Source organism: Rhipicephalus microplus, chromosome 4, assembly GCF_043290135.1.
Source record: "Rhipicephalus microplus isolate Deutch F79 chromosome 4, USDA_Rmic, whole genome shotgun sequence".
NCBI classification, from domain to species: Eukaryota; Metazoa; Arthropoda; class Arachnida; order Ixodida; family Ixodidae; genus Rhipicephalus; species Rhipicephalus microplus.
The window spans coordinates 139,815,373-139,832,244 of NC_134703.1; the positions used below are offsets into that span (position 1 = coordinate 139,815,373).

Genomic DNA, 16,872 nt, shown 5'->3' on the forward strand with positions numbered 1-16,872 from the left:
TGCATTAACAGCACTCCGAACAACCTCCCCTTGAAATATATTTTGTAAAGCGTGTTCAAGTGTAACTTCGCTGTACCGCAACAAAGCCACCTTCTGAACAGAGGGCTCTCTTTTTTGTTTTGTTACTGTTAGGGGCTTTTTAATGAGCATTGACACCATGAGTGGTACACACTGTCTATCTTATTAAGGATGTAATGTACCAAGTCCGATGAGAAACAAAAATCACAGCATATCCACGTAGTGAATGATGGTGAGTCAGCGAATCCCCGGAGGTACATCGGTAAACCGTGAATCTTCCGTGAATTTTGCGTAGTCGATCATCAAAGAAGTCAGAAACTATATAAACACCACGTAATTTTATTTGTAAACGGTAGCGAGACTTGTCTTTTCTAACTGCTTCATGGTCGGTAAAGTGAAGGGAGAGTGGTTGTTGGATCAGCCGTAGTGGAAAGTTTACAAAGACAAGCTCCTCGGATAGTGATTCGTTGCAATTGGTCGTACGATATGCATCTGAGAGCATATCGAGATGGCATGTGCGAGGCGCGCTGCAGCAACTATCCGAGCACCGCCCCTCCACCCAGTCTGCGTTGCTCATACTCGAAGCGCGCTGACTGCCAAGCGAAAGAGAAATCGGCAAGCGCCAACAGCGAACACGTTTACATATTTGGCTTCCTCGCACTCACCTATCACACTATAGCACGCATCGGCGTGAGCTCATTTATCCAATGAGAGCGCAGTTGCGTTGTCTAGTGGTCTTCTATCACACTAAAGCATGCGTCCCCTACGTATCGGAGTGGAGTGATCACCGGAGTGCCATCTATTGAGCACTCCGAGTACTAAGGGTGGCTATGATGGTCGACGAGGGGCTAACCTACACTCTTAGAAGCTTCATTCCTTCAAGTGAGGAAGTAAGACGAAAGCACTTCGCACTACTTGCTTCTCAGGAAAGTATCCCACGATACATAGCTTGTGTAGAATGCCCTTATCATGTGCTTTTTTATGGAAATGGGTGTGCAGTTTCCAGTCAGAATTGCAATTATTGCAGACATTAAGTTCCCCACCTGTGAGACATGCCTTTACTGGTTGACATCGCCACGCGTTTTCCTGATGCAGAGATAAGGGCATATACATGCACCCGCATGCATGCATATGTACGTGTGCGTGCGTGTGTGTGTTCTTCATATCCGTTCGGCAACTCCTTTCCTAAACGTATTGCAGCGCAATACAACAGGAAAATTGAGAAAAAAAAACGATTACCCGAAAACAAAAATGGGCAATTACAAGCAAAAGCATTTAGAAAACTAAACCAAATACATACACTATCGTGGCAGTAGACAGTTGACATGATGGAGCTCACTTTGCAATAGAAAGTTCATACGAACATTTTTTATTCACAATGCTCACTCCTTTCATTCACCTCTACTTCTACAGAGCGTACGCTTGGCCAGCTTTGATATTTTTTCAACAATCTGTCATTGCGTCACACGGTGGTATGCCGTGAACGTAGTGCTAAATGCTTTCTCCCGTATGCTAAGCAATTTAACAATTTAGAAAGCAGTATTGTGGCTGCCATTTGGTTATTGGGGACGAGTGATGGTCAAGTGGGTGCGTTATGTGCCTCTTTTCTCACTTTCCACATCCAAGTCTGGTACCTTTATGAATTCTTTCTGCGAAATAAGCCTAAAAAGCCTAAACTAACCTGGAGTAACCTTCCAACATATTCATTTACGGTCCCGCTATTATGGGTCAGATAATGAATATTGATAGACGACAATAAAAGTCCTTGGGCTATTGGACGCGTCAGAAAATTTCACATTGAGAAGCTGAGGATCATAAAATATTGTTTTCTTTTTTTCCTTTTTTCATCCTTCGTTGGCGCTTCAGCGATTAGTTATTTGTGACTGAATTCCAACGAGCTAACGTCAAACTTATGTAACTGCTGGCGTAAATGTGCGCCGTTAACACTGAAGCTTCCAGACCAGTTCATTGCTTCTATCGTTCATAAAATTCACTTTAATCTGGTTTGAAAGTGAATAGCACTAAATACTATGTTGCGTTTCCTGTAGCTTAGTGGGTGAAAGGCCAGGGAACTTCACTTGTGAAATGGGGGAGAGGGGGAAGGGCAAGGATCAACGATGAACAAGAGATTTGTGCTGGCGTCTGTGGTTGGTTCAGAAATCCACTTGTTTATGTAGCGGTGGTTCAGTGAGCTCCCTGGCAACGTGCAGTGGTAATAGTAAATCATCACTGAAGGACACTCACTCAGAGTGGTGCAGTATGCGTACGTAAACGTATGTTGGTCGTTGCGCTGTCAAACAAAACATTTATTATGCACAAAAGATTTAGCTTTCACTATTAGCATGAAAATTCGGAAAGATAGACAAGCTACCACTTTGTATTACTCTAAGAATTGGGGAGCCCTATGGCTATCTTTATTAGGTTTTCTCCTATGTTCCGCGTAGTAACGCACATTATAGAATTTTTTTTATTTTTTAATTTTACAAAAGAGTTTTGCAAAATTCTTACATCATCACGGATTCTAATTGGTTAAGAAAACGCACAGTTTGGTTCATATCAAAGAGACTAAAAGTAACATCGTTATCGGAATAATCTTGGAAAAGTTAGATCGTACTGTTTACACTAAACTAGAACGCCTGCACTTTCACACAAAAATGGCAAGTGGCCATTTTTTTTCTGGAAGCTTTCTGTGAATAGCCTTGTAGCTCTTTTTAATTATACATACAAAGGATAAGTTGAAATCGACCTACTTCAATCATCGATCGCATGGCATTTGTTTTCGTTCGCTGTAATAAAGAATCGATGTAACGCTGTGGCTCTTGATAAACCTCTCTTCTCTGCTTCATCATTTCCCTCTTTCTCCAGCAACACCGTCATGTGATCTTATATGTGATATGACAGTCTCATTACGACCAGTAAAAACATTCGCTGTGCAGTACATTAGTAAAATGTTCGATGTGCCTAGAAAAGTATCAAAGCCCGACCACCAATCTGTGTTGTTGCTGCTGCTCTGGATAGATTGTGGACATCATTGAAAGTTGGCCTAATGTTGGCTGAACACGGACGAAATGCCGTGTTCCTAACTTTCGGTAGCCTTACAGTGCAAGCGGCTGATTGCGGGCAGCATCTTTGGCCCTCAGCTCGATACAGCAAAGTACGCGCACGTGCCTTCGTGGCGTCTCCTTTCTTGTATGGTTATTAGCTAGCCAACGATTATAACCGACAGATGTCATCCGAGTCGAGCAACCGATCCACGAAATACTCGAAGGTGCAACGCGCTCTACAGCAACAGGATATCGAAGTGCCCTTTGGGGAGCGAACACGAAGCGATCCGAGCCCTTGTCTGCAGTTCGGACAGACTGGATTGATTGATTGATTGATTGATTGACTGATATGGGGGTTTAACGTCCCAAAACAACCATTTGATTATGAGAGACGCCGTAGTGGAGGGCTCCGGAAATTTCGGAGAGACTGGCGTCATTGGCTGCACCACCACGCGTGTTTAATTGAAACGTGACCCGAATTGACGAAATTGTGTTTAATATGCATATTTTAGTAGGAGGTGATCGTCGTGTCTGTCTCGCGTATGCGACATACAAAGCTGAAGCCAAATGAGTTATTAGTATGTTGAATACTTATTTTTTAAAGAAAGCAGAACACGTGTCAGCTTGTCGTAGAGGTAAAGTATTTGGCATGAATACGAAGGTTGCACGTTCCATTCGTATTGGCGGAAGGGCTTCTTATTTTTTTTATTTGCGTTAATTACTTTTCTATCTGCTCATCTACGTAGGACTGTATATATGTATATATTCGATTTTGTTTTTTTTAATTCTTTATTTGTATCAATCAAGTAGAAAGGCGTAGCTGTTGCCAAGTAACGGTGACAAAAGTTCATTCGTTTATTTTTTATTTCAAAGAAAAAATACTTTTGTACAATTATTTATGTGTGGCAGCTCGATACAATGGCCGTGACGCTCTAGAGCGATTTTCCGCTCACGTTTTTTTTTTCCAGTATCCATTATGCACCAGCATCCTACAGCATACACCATATGCCACCTTGGTTCGACGCGCGTTTATTGCCTCAGTTTTAGTTACCCGAGTTACACGTGCAAAATCTGTTATGAACGTTCGGCGCAAACCATGCCTCAACGTTCGCAAATCCTAAGGACTGTCTGAGATCAATGCGTTAGTATTACACGCTGTACGCGAATAGTCAAGTGTGTTCCAGAGCTGTCGCAAGCGCCCGAAGTAAAGCTTGAAAGTTCTATGCCGCATGTACAATGGTCGACGCACCTTACCGTCGATCAAATTATTGATGGTCGATGGTATCCACGTACAGCGTTCATTCTTTGCCTAATTTTGCCCTTCCGTTTCCGGCCGCAAGTTCAGCCACATAAAAAATTCATCTTGGACACGTCGTCTGCTGCCTTCGCCGAAGCCACGATCCTGTCACAATATTCAAGCGCCATGATCTGCCATTCGACATGGTGGTACACACGATTTTCTTTTCGACTCATAGGAACCGCCCTATTGTACTAATAAACGTTCGTTTTGTAGAATTTTTCATGTCACATATAAAATTATCGTGGTCTCAAAACGTTGAATGTGCCGTCAAAGCGATTTCGTGCGTGTGAGTATAGCGTAGCACTGCTTGTTGATTTGATACGAATACAAAACTGCAACGTTATCAGTTCGAGATTGCGGCACTTGAGTGCGTTTGGAAAATGGTGTATATTTACAGTATAGTGTATATTGGTTTCTGTTTGATTGTACCAGCTGGAGCTCATTACCAAGCATGAGCATTTCTGCATTTGGCCGCCATGATGGGTGGTCGAAACCGAATACTCCTGCTTGATAGCCCAACACGGTAGCCTCTAGTTCGCCACAGCGAGTAAGATAGTTGCAAGAACCAATGCGCCAGGAAGCAAGATCGTTGCCGTGTTTCCAATTCAACGCCGATGAGGTTTCACGCACAATTTTCATTGCTATAACCTCGTTCGGTAAATAAATAAAATTATCGCCCCCTTCTCTATTCAATTTCTTCAGCTTACAAATTTTCTGTGGAGCACGCAAATAATGTTCCTACTCGCCTTGATTACCGCGCCGCGTAAAGTGGGAATGAGCTATTGCTTGTGTAAAGTTAATCAATTCTCAACTTCACAAACCGAAGTGCCATTTCGTGTAGTAGAAACCAGTTTCGAGCTTCTTAAAATTAGGTACTCTATGGTAAACATAGATAAAGCTAATATTTCTGCTCCCACTTAAGTAGATTACCACGTGCGTTTAGTAGGCAGTTCTTGTGTTACCTTCCTCTTTAGGTGCGTCCACGTGAAGGTGGTGACTGCTGCAATTAAAGGACCTTGATGCTAGTCTCAAAAATTTCAAAAACCTGTTTACTCATGGTAACCATCCTTTTGGTGTTTTCGTATCTGTTTGACGTTGCTATTGACACTTTTATTTGTGTCGTATGCAGTTTCTTTATGCCTGAAACTGTGTTGCATAAGTAAACTGCACGCTTTTGCAAGTAACTGCTTACCTCTTCCTGTAGATCTCTGGGTGCGTACCACTGAGTTGTCTTCTGTTCTAGTGGTGAACCTGCGTACGCCAGAAAGTAGAAACCTCAGTAACAAAGTTATTCGACTGCTTGATTGCATGTAACTGAAATGCTGAAGAGTACACAAGTAATTGAAAAAAAGAAACCACGGAGCTGGGCCAAAGAAAAAAAATAGAAATGTCACAAAATGTCAAAATAGAATTTTTTTGGACAGAATACTAGGAGTTCTCAGAGACAGCGCCACGTGCAGGATAATCAAGCAACAAAGTGTAGAAACTGGGAGTTAGAACTACGCTCCTGAAAAGTAATAAGGTAATTGCTTGAGAGTACAATATCTACAAAAAAGTTATATTGTGTACATATGGCTGAGAGCCGTAGCAGCATTTGAATATTATTATGTAAGAGCCCAACAAACAGTAACTAAAAAACGACTGCGCTGTCGGTGCCATCAATCATCTCATTCATCAATCAATTTATTTCTGTTTCAAGGTTGAAAAAGCGGAATTTATCAGAAGAAAAACCTGAAATGAGTTTTAATTGAGCCTTACTGAGATCTACAGTAATGTATAATTTTTACTGCACCCAAACCTAAATACACACATATAAGTTGGTCAAAATCCACACATATACAGAGCAGCTTAGTAAAGGAATGGAAAACGCAAAACAACACAAGTACAGTAATATATAGGTGACCGTAACATATCGCGAATAATGATAGTGTCCACTGCGGGACCTGTGAACAGTGCCGCGATCTCTGAGAAAAAAAAAATAGAATTTAATTGGCTTTCATCGATCTCATGATGACATTTGTGAACGCATTTACAATATGCCGCTGAGGCAGATTCAGATCAACCAGGTGTGGTTTGGTAACATTGTTCACGCTGCCATCAGTGTTGTATGTACAGATGGGTACACTGTTAAAGGGAACACCTGCGTGAGCAGCATGTTTAGATTTCGCTATCTTACGGAGTCATAGCGGCTTAGATATGCATAAGACTACTAGTGGTTAACAGTTCCGACTCCTCTTGACAGTATATTGACTTGCATGAAGATTGGTTCTTAAACCACTTGCTCTTAGAGGGCCAGAAATATTGAATGGTGTGCAGGCGAGTGTTCCCTTTAATAGTGGACCATACTGTACATACATACGCGTGTAACCACAAAGCTCAGACTGCGTTTCAAGTGAGTCATATCGCGTAGAACTAACGAGTATGTGGCGCTATAGATTGGTTTGTAGGCAATACCATGAACTTTATTTCTGATAGTGTCTTCTCTCTACTAAAACGTCACTCAAATGACGTTTTTCGTACAAACCACCTGTTGTAGCCCATCCACTAACAAAACGAGTCTTCACATCGAAGGCGGCATGAAGAATTGATAAATCGGTATGTGGGGTTTAACGTCCCGAAACAACCATATGATTATGAGAGACGCCGTAGTGGAGGGCTCCTGAAATTTTCAACACCCGGGTTTCCTTAACGTGCACCCAAATCTCAGCACACGGGCCTACAGCATTTTCGCCTCCATCGAAAATGCAGCCGCCGCAGCCGGGATTCAAACCCGCGACCTGCGGGTCAGCACGGCATGAATAATCACGCACCCTGTAGGGTAGTTATGTCTAAGCATAATGCAGGTGATTGCGGGAACATAAGGATGGCCTTGGTTCCCAACCGCTGTGATTGCGGGAACATAAGGATGGCCTTCCAGAAGTGTAGCCATTAGGCCTTCTTTCTTACCAGGTTCATATATAATCGTTACCGCCGACATGACTCGCCTACCTCTTTAATGCAAACAAACAACATCATGACCTTACAGAGCCGCCGTAAAATAACAAGACTAAAATTTCTTTATCAGCTTTGGAACCGTAAACTTGCACTCGACCCATCTCCTTATCTAAACCTTTTGCCCCATAGACCCACCAGGAACTTTCACCCTTTTAAATTTAACTCGATTTTTGCACGCACAAACATATTCAAACATTCCTTTTTCCCGCGCACCATAAGTGATTGGAATGCCTTACCATCTGAAACCTTCTTATCAAATAATGTTCTTCAGCTGTTTAACCAGCTCGCAGAATAAAAACGGTGCCTTTATCCTGTGATTGGTTTCCCATATCTAGTTGTGTAAAATCTGTGCTACGCTACTGTTATGATCATTGCTGCCTTGCTTCGTTTGATTAGTCCTCTCCTGTTCTCTGGTGTTTTGCTTATTTCTTGCTTATTTCTTGCTTATTTCTTCTTGCTCGCAATTTGTATTTCTTTTTTTTGTTTAAATCTGGTTTTCATCATTGATATACAAACAAACCACTCCTGCTTGGGCCGCCCTAGGCCTGCAGTATTGTAAAAATAAATAAATAAATAGGTGCATTTAAAGAGTTCTCATAAATATACCAAAACTACCACAATCTCACACGCTATACCTGGTCAAAAATTGATGTATTCAGCACAGGTAAACAAAACGAAAGAATACAGTACAAAATGGAAGTGGAAGTCTGAAAATCTTTAGTGGAGCTCATATTTCCGCGCTATTTCGCCTCAAAATACTATAAGTTGAAAGGTTCTTTTCCTCTCCCACATGCTCCCATAACTCCGCTGAAAGCGTTGAGTATATATTTTGATGATCCACGCGACTTTAAGAAGCACGTTAAATTAACGCCACTTCCAGTCGTCAAAGTGCGAAGAGTATTCTCCGCAGAAAGGCGTATAGGCATTCGGAAGCAAACGTCACAAGCTCGAAGGGAGCCTGAAGGAACAGCAGGCAATGAAAATCACTCAAGCGTGACCAGTCATAGAATAAATAGCCCGGTGCTCTCTTTGGAAAGGCCCCGCTATCCAAGCCATCTGCACCGAAGGGCCCGAGTCGAAGAATCTCTCTGTGCCACTGTTTCTCTTTTCTTTCTCCCACCCACGCACGTGCTCTCTACTTCTGAGTAAATGAAAATCGCCCGTGAATCGGAAGCAATTCCTCCGATTGATTGAGCGAGCGATAGAATTTTGGCGCGCTGCAGCAACAGAGACTCAGTGGCCGAGATGAGCCGAGCACGCTCGGAGGCTCTCATCGCCAGTCTAGGCACGTACCGAGAGTGCTCTCCTCCCTCCTTCTTTTTTTCTCCCCCTCTCTCTCCTTTCTAACAGCCTTCGTCAAGGCCCCCCTCGAGAGACAACCGCTGTGATTGCGGGAACATAAGGATGGCCTTCCAGAAGTGTAGCCATTAGGCCTTCTTTCTTACCCGCGCTCCCGTTGAGCCTTGGCTCCGTTGAATCTTTCGCAACTTTAACTCTTCCTTTTTTTTGTCTTTCGCCAACTCTTCAGTCTCAATATCCTTTTCCACGTTGACCGGCTTTCAATTAGAGTGACACTTTTCTCCTCTAAAGTCCATCATGCAGCATGTCTGAGTGTGCCGTTGAAACCGCGATCAAGTCGTTCCACGACAATCGGGAGGAGATGTAGTTTAGTCGGAGCAATGAACGAGCGATTCAAACACAACACACCCTCACCTCTGGGTTTCACTTCTGTTCTGTTGGAACAGGCTACAGCTGCGCCTTTACAAACCCTACGCCGATCGTTCAAATACGTTTTCACGAGACCACTAGAGCAGCAATTCTGTCAGACCATGCCACTGCACAAACTTGCCCTGAATGATACCAAGTCCTCTTTGTAAGGAGTGGGTTAGGTTGCACAAAGAGTAAACACTCAATTCTTTGCACAGAGTAAGGTTTTTTATTATTCGCATCGGTGTCACACATGTCTTTTAGTCCTTTTGTAAAGCACAGATTAGTACCAGTACCAAAGCAGACGCCAAAGTAGCCACAAAACGCATCCAGAGAAAATTCTTGAAGTATTTTTGGCTCATCACAGAGTTCAACGGCTCTAAAAGGTATTACTTCGACTGTGAATCCTCGCCACTTGTACAAAAGCACCCAAGAGATTTTATGGGTCTGCAAATCCGGACGGCCCAAACTGCTGAAGAAAAGCTGGCCCCCAGAAGGATGTTTGCTGTTACGTGGAAAAGGCAAGTTAGTCCATTGCGTACCTTTTTTGTATCAGATGTACAACCGTTCCGCGAAGAGAAATTACAGGCTCTAACAAATTTATTTGTTTGATTGCAGGGATATGTCAAGGCATAAAATTAAATAAGAATAAAGCGAGGTTCTAACAACTAAACGCGGTTCTCTACTCTCGCAATCGCATTTCGAAAAGTCCGGTGGGCATTGCGCAAACAGATGACCGAATGGCTTTGCCTTCTATTGGGAATTTTAGTTTCTCCATTTATCTTTCGCAACGCCCTGCAGAAACTGCGCTGCAAATTAGCCATTTGTAACTGCTGTACCAAACCTCCCGAACATTTACTTTCGTACACTGCAGCAGCCGCAGGAGCTGATGCTGTGTCACTAAAATATAGTATAGAGAAAACATTCCACTGAATTATGACGTTCTCTCCAGCAATTCATCGAACGTTAACAATGCTACGTGGACCATGACGCAGTGATTGTAAAAAGAGTGCACTACCGCGCCGTCCTTCTGCGCACACTCACCCGTACGCATACAAATGATCTTGTTTGCAAACTTAATCAAGATGAATGTTCGCTGTTTTCAAATCAATATATGATCCGCATTAGTTTGCTAGCCTGCTAGCCTGGCCATCCTGCATCTTTTGTAAACGTCATTAGTTGAACTTTGTAATACAGCAGTGTGGCAGACTGAATTAGCCTGAATATTTTCGAAGAACTTCGCACCTGACTCAAAACACTAGTAAATAATATTCAACGAGTGATATTTTGACTCACTCACTCGTTCTGTTGACATGATCTCGCAGCTAAAAAGTATGCTGCGAAGACCATAAGGCTAGCCTCACTACTACATATCTAGACACCATTGGCTCACGGTTGCTGCGCGCCCCTGAGGACGATTGCATTGGCAGTGGCCGACGACAGGGGGCACACGCCTGGGATCAACCATTACTATGGAAACAGAAACGCAAAGAAACAGAAAAAAAATCGATACCAACAAACAAGGAGCCCTCCAAAAAGCCTCGAGTCAAGAGGGGGACGAGGATCGAGACAAACATAAACGAAACCCCGAAAGCTCACAGTTGGGGATGCTAGCCTCCGGCGCAATGCGATGGTTCCCCACGGTGTTGTACGGCTGATCTGGCACGGTCCGTGCGTTTAAGCGTCCCCGAGGACCCGCAGCTTCCGGTCGCCGCCACGGACTCACTCGCGTGGTGACGCCTGTGCGGGAACGTCTCGACGGAAACGGGATCCAGTGTATCTGATTTATGCATAGTCGGGCTTGTGGAGCCATCACCACAACGGCAGGCATTTCACGAACGCGGTCGTACATGGCCCCCCTTTAGTCAGCCGGCGCACGTTGGTGTTTGCCGGTTTGTGTGGTGTTGCAAACGATATAGGCGGTGTGTTTCACGAGTGGGAACAGCGCCTTGTGATGTGTGGAAGCAGGTATTATCGACAGCGTTGCGCTGTGGTGGCAGGTCGTTAATGTGTTGAGGCAGCTGACGCTGCGGAGAGGACGTGTATTATCGGCTTGTTCAATGAGGCCGCACAGCGCTTTTTTGTAGGTGCAGGAGGCTGATTGCATAGGCGTGGCAAGCTCGACGGCCCAGCCTGCGAATGGTTTTAAGAGACATTAACCAAATCGATCCAAATGGTGGAAAAAGATGCGCATTTTTAGGCAGACGATAGTTACCTTTCAGCTTTATCCACACAACATAGTTTCGTGGTATACCACGCTGAATAGCATGTGTTAGCGGTTAATTCACATTAATTCACACCAGTCTGTAAATTGATGGTGATAGTTGTACACTGCTTGAAAACTGCCTGTTGTAATTTATCATCATCATTCATCATCAGCCCAACTACACACACTGCAGGGCAAAGGCCTCTCCCACGTTCTGCCAGTCAATTCGGTCCTATGCTTGATGCTGCCGCTTTTTACCAGCAAACTTCCTAATTTATTCTGCCCACCTAACATTCTGTCTCCCTCTCACCCACTTGCCCTCTCTTTAAATCCAGTCGGTGATTCTTAATGAGCAATGGTTGTCTTGCATTCACGCCATACGTGCCCTGTCCATGACCATTTCTTCTTGTTGATTTTATCATTTATTTATTCACAAAACCCCCACAGGCTCCATCAGGAGTATTGTGTGAGGTGGGTATATGCAGTGCATATTCACATTATTTGAAATATCAAAACATGATTATACTCGATATATAACATAAAAATAACGTTATATAATTGTTAGCGAGAGCAGGCATGACATGCAACTAATAAAGAAAATGCAGAGAAACTCATTTGTAAGCGTGCAACACATAACTATAACAAATAATACAATATACAGCGAAGACCAATATACATGGTTTAGTGGAAGGTTGATGCCGCTGGCGATGAAAAAATGGTTGTTACTTCATGACGAAACAATACGGGACCATGAATGTTGACAACATTATCGGGAACACCATTCCATATTTCAAGAGCTACTGGTAATGCTGAAGAATTGAATGCGTTCGTGTGCCCGAAAATGCGTTTGAAAGAACGGTTATTGTGCAAAAGGCGAGAAGTGCGTGTTGGCTGGGTGATAGGGAGGTTAGTTTCGTGCTTACCGGATGCTATTTTGTGAAAAAGGCAGATTTTGCCTATGATGTCCTCAAAGCCCGTTTATTCCCTGATAAACTCTGCTCTCTTCTTGTCCCTTAGGGTTTCACTTATCATTTTCATTTCCATTGCTCGCTGCGTCGTCCTCAACTTAAGTTGAACCTTCTTTGTAATCCTCCTGGTTTCTGCTCCGTGGGTATGTACTGGTAAGACGCAGCTATTGTATAACTCCCTCTTGAGGGATGGTGATAATCAACCATTCAAGATTTGAGAATGCTTGCCGAATGTGCTGCACCCCTTTTTTCGTATTCTAGTTACTTCAGTCGCGTGGTTCAGCTCCGTGCTTACTACCTGTTCTAAACAGACGTACTCTTTTACAACTTGGAAGTGCACTGCTACCTATCTTGGAACGCGGTTGTTTTCAAAGATTGTTGTACGTTACTTTCGTTTTCCGCATATTAATTTTAAGACCTACCTTTCTGCTCTCTTCATCTAATTCAATATTCACGAATCGCAATTCATCCGCTGAGTTACTTAGCAATGTAATGTCATCAGCGAAGCGCAGGTTATTGAGGGGTACTCCCCATTAAATCGTATTCATAACTCTTCTCAATCTAGACATCTGAAAACCTCCTGTTGTAATCAATTCCCTCTTTATTTCCAGCTTCCCCTTCCCTGATGCTGCGCCATGCTCCCGATTGCGATGCAGAGTTAAGCACCATTTCTATAACAAACCCTACTACTACTACTACTACTACTACTACTACTACTACTACTACTACTACTACTACTACTACTACTACTACTACTACGACTACTAACTATGAAAAAGCAATCAATTCCTAGTCAAAGGGCAGACAGGCAAGCGTGCTTAAACAAAACGACGCTCTCATGCCTGTTATATTGGTGCGCGAAGGAAGACGTTATATAACAATAACTGTAAGATGCGTCACTGGATGTATGTGCAAATCAACCACTTCGTGCGTCTTCTTTTGCACTGTTGTGACAAAAGAGCAACCACCTCGCGTGAAAGCTGTGCTGATTGAATTTGACTTTTTACGATAAAACAATGCTATGAAATGCTGCCGGCGCCTTTAGCGCAGTGACTTACGTGAATAAAGCCCGAGCTCCCTACCTTATCCGACAGGCCTTTCCCTTCACAGTTTTTTATGAATCACCAAAGAAACTTCTCCCCCGAATATAGTCTGCACATTTAGGGATCACATCGTCTATTGAAGTTGAAGGCAGAGCAACTGATTACATGGGTATTATGACATTGTCATTTTTTTTCCTGAAAAGTGCGCATCAACGTGAGCTTGCGATGTAGTTGTTGCGATCTGCCAGGGCGACTTTTTCGTGGCACTCGTTGCGTGGCATGTGCTCATGTTTCTCTGCCCGAGCTGCGCCTTCAAATTTCTAATGATAAGTGAATATGGCTGTATGAGAACATGCCACGAACAAATAAAACGAACAAAAAAATGCTTCCTTTTGCTTCACCCAGTAATAGCAGTCATTCTAACATTACTCACACCACTAACATTCCATTCACTGTAACAAGGTTTTTGTCTGGGCTAGTTGGTGAAGATGGAAAATAGCTCACAGCGCACTCAGAGACACGGACGAAGAAGGGAGCCACAGAGACGATGGATCCCTTTGACGCAATCATCCAGCAAATGCAACAATCGAACCTAAGCGTCGATGTAATTCGCACTATTGAAGGCAGACTATGCTTCGATACTGACCACACGTAAAATGAAAAAAAACTCTGCGCATCTCCACGAATTGAATAATGACGAGCTTGCGAAGCTAGGTTCTATTAGAACCTAGCTTCGCAAGCTCGTCATAATGTCTAAGGTCTATAATGTCTACGTTCCATTCATCAATTAGTACAAAGGATTAGTGCTTGTAGGTGTTCCATAATGTTTCCTCACAAATATATTGATACTAGTGTATTGTTAAACCTTTTTCTCGTGTCTTTCATACATTACCCGAGCATTGCCCTCTATAATGTTAATTGAATGACAAAGTAACAATGAGTCGACGACAAACCTCGTCACTAAGCTCCATAACGACTTCGTTGAAATCACCGACTAGCATAAAGGGTTTGTGCTTGTAGGAGTGTTGTTGTATTCTTTCCTCGCAACAATGATTGTTGTATACGTCTATTGCAAACCTTTGCTTTATTCACATACACACACATGTTTTGACTGTAGCCGCGCTTGTCTAACAACCGTGAGACGGGACAGTGAACGTCGACGACAAGGACATAGGTCCTGAGGTCCGTAACGTATACATTGAAGTCGCCGGCTACCTTGAAGGGTTAGTACATTTAGGGGTTTTATAATGCTCTGTCACAAATATATGAATGATATTTGTCAATTCCGAAACTATCGTTGTGTATTTCATCCACAAATCTCCTCGTTACGGACACCACGGAAGAGGCTGGGCCTTTAGGTTCTTCGCCCCTAAAGGTATTCTACCACAAACACAAGCAAGTACCACCGTATACCTGAGAAGTTTCTAATCATGCCTTGTGACTCTGCAGTAAAAATGAGGTATTGTTCCATTATCGGCAATACTGAGCATGACTTCACGCCGCAGTCAGGTTCTACTTTATGGAATATGAAGCGGCTGATGGATAATGCGAAAGACCGTTTAAACTTTGAAATCATTTTTTGGTGCCAAGTTTATATCTGGACAAAATAAAGAGTGTAGACCGTACAACTGACGAAGGCTTTACAAGGTATACTGACAGCAGTTTCGATGAAGGCTGGATTTATTAACGCTCGCTGCGCGAAGCGTAGAAGAAGCCGTGAGTAGAGTACCTGATGCTGTAGCTTCTCCTTTATTAAATGCGAAGCATTTCTTAGTCAACTTCGGCGACTTTTAGCGTATCTATCTATCTATCTATCTATCTATCTATCTATCTATCTATCTATCTATCTATCTATCTATCTATCTATCTATCTATCTATCTATCTATCTATCTATCTATCTATCTATCTATCTATCTATCTATTTATCTATTTATCTATCTATTTATCTATTTATCTATCTATTTATCTGTCTATCGGCCTACGACTTTTAACTCTCTTAGCCTATGGTATCGATACCAAACTTGGCCCCGCCGTGGTGGTCTAGTGGCTAAGGTACTCGGCTGCTGACCCGCAGGTCGCGGGTTCAATTCCCGGCTGCGGCGGCTGCATTTCCGATGTAGGCGAAAATGTTGTAGGCCCGTGTGCTCAGATTTGGGCGCACGTTAAAGAACCCCAGGTGGTCGAAATTTCCGGAGCCCTCCACTACGGTGTCTCTCATAATCATATGGTGGTTTTGGGACGTTAAACCCCACAAATCAATGATACCAAACTTTGTATGGCATCACGTGACTATATGAAGAACATATTTGATTAGCCATAACACGAAAATCATGATATATGATGAATGTAATGATTTACATTTCATGGTCCTGCTGCTCTTGCGGTGATTTCATTCACATGGCATGTTGCAAAACTGGTATGGTATGACATGATTGCATGCCACACACAAGCGACAGACCCTAACATGAAAATCATAACATCCGTGTCATGTAACAACATGATTATATGTTACGCTTTCAATGCACTCACGACTGTTTCACTAGCGTCACTTATACCAAGTTTGGTATTACAGTACGTAAATAGATGACGAAGGTATGTGACTGGTGCAAACATGATAGTCATGAGATGCGTGTCATGTAAAAAGATGACTACATGCCGCGCTCATGATGCGCTGGTGGCCGTTTCGTTAGTTTACCTATATCAAATTCGGCATTACGGGACGTGAATGTATGACGAAGGTATGATATTGGTGCAAACATGATAGACATAAGATGTGTGTCATGTAACAACGTGACTACATGCTACGCTCATGATGCGCTCGCGGCCATTTTGCTAGCTTCACATGTGCCAAACTCGGTATTGCGTTACGCGAACGGTCGAAATAGGTAAATTACATATGCAAACATGATCATCACGACATGCGTGTCATGTAACAGCATGACTACATGTCACACTGATGATGCGCTCGCGGCCATTTAGGTAGCTTCGCATATGCCAAATTTGGTATTACGTGACGGCAATGAAGGACGAAGGTGTGTGACTGGTGCATACATGACAATCATGAGAAGCGTGTCATGTGATAATATGACTACAAGACACAGTCAAGGCGCCAAAACATTTCGACGTGACTCAGTGCGCGTGCTCGCCGGCGTTCATTTCGTCCCGTCACGTCGGCGTTGCCACGCCAGGCGCCGGTCCTGCCATATACTCGCAGGCACGCGCCGCGCTGCATTGCTGAGACGCATGCGCGTTTCAGCGCATCTGGCGTCCCTCCGTCACGAAAAGAGAGAGACGCAGTGTTGCCTGGGTAACGCACCGGTGCAAAATGCAGCATGTCGCATTTCACGCCGGTTGCCGGCGAGTCGCACCGACGGACACTGGTCGCGCCTGTCGTCTTATAGAGTGCTCGCGTTTTGCTAACGTAGCGTCGCTGTGCCCAGCGTGCGCGCGTGTCAACGTCACGTTGGAGTATATTGAGCCCTTCATGATGCGCTCGCGGCCGTTTTGTTGGCTCCACGTATACCAAATTTGGTGTTACGTGACGTCAATAGATGACGAAATATATGACTGGTGCAAACATGATAATCCTGA

The 16,872-nt window shown here is 43.5% G+C and overlaps 1 protein-coding gene across 1 annotated transcript in view; it reads right to left on the reverse strand.

Moving 5' to 3' along the window:
• The window catches only part of LOC119172377 (uncharacterized), a 240,533-nt gene that overhangs the window by 138,211 nt on the left and 85,450 nt on the right, over positions 1-16,872 (reverse strand). Inside the window, exon 2 of the mRNA XM_037423443.2 lies at positions 5,555-5,613. The gene's annotated coding sequence lies outside the window, so the exon portion shown is untranslated. The remainder of the gene's footprint in view (positions 1-5,554; positions 5,614-16,872) is intronic.